This window comes from Mus caroli, chromosome 1, assembly GCF_900094665.2.
Source record: "Mus caroli chromosome 1, CAROLI_EIJ_v1.1, whole genome shotgun sequence".
Lineage (NCBI taxonomy): Eukaryota > Metazoa > Chordata > Mammalia > Rodentia > Muridae > Mus > Mus caroli.
Window position 1 is genome coordinate 18,984,773 of NC_034570.1, and position 3,302 is coordinate 18,988,074.

The following is a 3,302-nucleotide window of genomic DNA, read 5'->3' on the forward strand; positions in this document are numbered from 1 at the left end:
ATACATAAAAATGTAAATTTTAGGTATAATATACTTATTATGTATGCATATATATAAACTCACACAATGAGTATTATCCAGCCTTTTTATTAAAAAAGCAAACTCTGCCATTTGCAACAACATGAATGACCCTAGAGAACATTGTGCTAATTAAAATATGCTAAGCACATTCTCTCTGCTCCTCCCTGTTCCCAGAGATAACTGAATCTTCTTGTGCAGTGCCACCCTCGTCCTATAGACAAGATGGTGAAAGTTGGTGTGAAAGGATTTGGCTGTATTGGATACCTGGTTACCAGGGTTGCTCTGCATCTGGGAAAGTAGAGAGTGTTGTCATCAATGACCCCTTCATTGACCTCAACTACATGGTCTGCATGATCCAGTATGACTCCACCCATGGTAAATTCAATTTGCACAGATAGCTGAGAATGGGAAGTTTGTTATCAATGGGACGCCACATCACCATCTTCCAGGAGCAAGATTCTGTTAACATCAAATGGGGTGATGCAGGTGCTGAGTATGTTGGATAGTCTAATGGTGTCTTTACCACCACGGAGAAGGCCGGGGCCCACTTGAAGGATGGGACCAAAAGGGTCATCATCTTTGCCCCTTCTGCCAATGCCCCCATGTTTGTGCTGGGTGTGAACCACGAGAAATATGACAACACACTCAAGATTGTCAGCAATGCATCCTGCACCACTGTGCTTAGTCCCTCTGGCCAAGGTCATCCATGACAATTTTGTCATTGTGGAAGGACTCATGACCATGGTCCATGCCATCACTGCCACTCAGAAGACTGTGGATGGACCCCCTGGAAAGCTGTGATGTGATGGCCATGGGTCTGCCCAGAACATCATTCCTGCATCCACTGGTGCTACCAAAGCTGTGGGCAAGGTCATCCCAGAGTTGAATGGGGAGCTCACTGGCATGGCCTTCCATGTTCCTACCCCCAATGTATCCATTGTGGATCTGACATGCCGCCTGGAGAAATCTGCCAAGTATGATGAACTCAAGAAGGTGGTGAAGCAGGCATCTGAGGGCCTTTTAAAGGGCATCCTGGGCTACACTGAGGACCAGGTTGTCTCCTGTGACTTCAACAGCAACTCCCACTCTTCCACCTTTGATACCGGGGTTGGCATTGCTCTCAATGACAACTTTGTGAAGCTCATTTCCTGGTATGACAATGAATACGGCTACAGCAACAGGGTGGTGGACCTCATGGCCTACATGGCCTCCAAGGAGTGAGAAACACTGGTCCACCCACCGGAGCAAGGACAGGGCAAGAGAGAGGCCCTCAGTTGCTGAGGAGTTCCTGTCCTAACTTGGCCCCCAACACTGAGCATCTCCCTCACAATTTCCACCCCAGACCCCCATAATAACAGGAGGGGCTTGGGGAGCCCTCCCTGGTCTCTTGAATACCCTCAATAAAGTTTGCTGCACCCCACAAAAATATGCTAAGCACAGATGGATAACTACTGTCTGTTGGAATTCAAAGACAGGACATTATTGACAATTTTCTTTAAGGTAGAAACTCTTGTCTTAGATCCTTCATGTTTGTTTTATTTCATGTACTTCAAGTACAGCAGGTAATAATCACTAACGTGATGCAATTTCTCATAACTATGAAGTCTTCTGAAGTCTTTTCCTACTGGTACTAGCACAGTGTTTACCTTGGCAATGAAGTGGACGAAGGAAGGCAGCCAGAAGGACGTAAAGCACCGGGTAGAATTTTTAACAGCCTTGGCAACAACTTCTGGCAGCCATACATGTAAGTTAGCATCCCAGAAGGTGCATTGGCCTCATTTGATTGTCTCTTCCAAGAGAGAAGGGAAAGGTTAATGAGAATTATTGCATCGTGGGCCAAAATGTTCCTCACTGGGGAAAAAAAAGTACAACCAAATCAAAGTTAGTTCCTAGCACATGGTCAGCTGTGACCTTTATCAGGGTGAGCTTACTGAACTAGTTAGAACACAATAAACATCATTTATTTCAAAACCAGGTCATGCAATGTCTGCTTAAAGCTTTGAAGCAATTAAATTATCTTAGAATAAAATAAAATGTATCAAGGTTCATAAGACCTTTCTAGATCTAGCCTACCCTTTCTCTATCATCACTCACCGCCCTCTCTCTCCCTCACTGTGTTCACCAACGTCCTCCCTATTCTTTTAGGATGTTACTTCCTTTTGAAGCCCAAAGTAACTTAAGGACAGTTTCTAAATTATGCTGGAACACACCAGTATAATAGATTATCCTCAACTATTCATCACCTAATATATAAAAACTACCTTGTTGTGGACTACAGACATTCTTTAGAAACTAAAACTACAACTGTTCTAGGAAAAGACAGTTCTAAAAATTTTTGTGAACTGAGGTAAGGAAAAGATTTCCATAGTAATATACCTTATTATTGAAACAAACTGATAAATGTATTTCATCGAGACTAAAAACTTTTTTGCCTCTAACTTTTTCATTTTTAACATTTTCAAAATAATTTTCTATATTATTAATTTTTTTAACATGTAGCAGCCATGGACCCTAGAGGAAGCTTACTTATGCCACCTCTATAAACCAGGCAACCTGCCACTGCATTCTAGGTACTTATCCTTATACTCAGAGGGCTATAGCCCTCACCCCTCATCAAAGAAGCTTTTTTTCTTTGTTTGTTTGCTTTTCAGGTAGACTATTATGGAAATCCACAACTGAGCAAAATTCAGATCATGAGGTGCCCATTCTCAATTGATGAATCTATAGTAAAATCCCCTACACTGGACACTCAGGGAACATTGATGAAGAAGAGGGCAGAAATATTGCAAGAGTCAGAGGACAAGGATATCTGCTGAGATAGTACCCATAAAATCTTAACAATGTGGTTGCCTAAACAAGACCTGAATACCAGTTGAAATGCTGACATGGGTGGGGGAAATCTCACAAGACTCCACCCTTGGATGAAGAGCTACAAATGAAGATTAATGACCTCTGAGAAAGGGAAAATGGTTCTTCTCCATGGATGAGCATGTATAATGAATATTAATATTCTGTGTATATTAATTAATACAGGAAAGCATTACAGTAACAGTTGTTCTTTAACCCACTATTTTCCAAATATAAGACCTGTAGACCTTTTATATTTATAACAAACCTTATAGCATTACAGCTGGGCATATATCAATCCACTAAGTTATCTTGTCTTCTTCCCTGCTAAAATCCTCATAAATGCTTGAATCTCTTCCATTTGTGCTGCTCCTGCTTAGCCACATGTTCACAGTTTATACCACCCCCTGGTGATGTCCTTCTTCCTCCCTTTG

At 41.9% G+C, this 3,302-nt stretch overlaps 1 pseudogene; it reads left to right on the forward strand.

The window, feature by feature from the left end:
• Positions 1 to 243: 243 nt before the first annotated feature.
• LOC110303588 lies at positions 244 to 1,242 on the forward strand (annotated as a pseudogene).
• Positions 1,243 to 3,302: the final 2,060 nt, after the last annotated feature.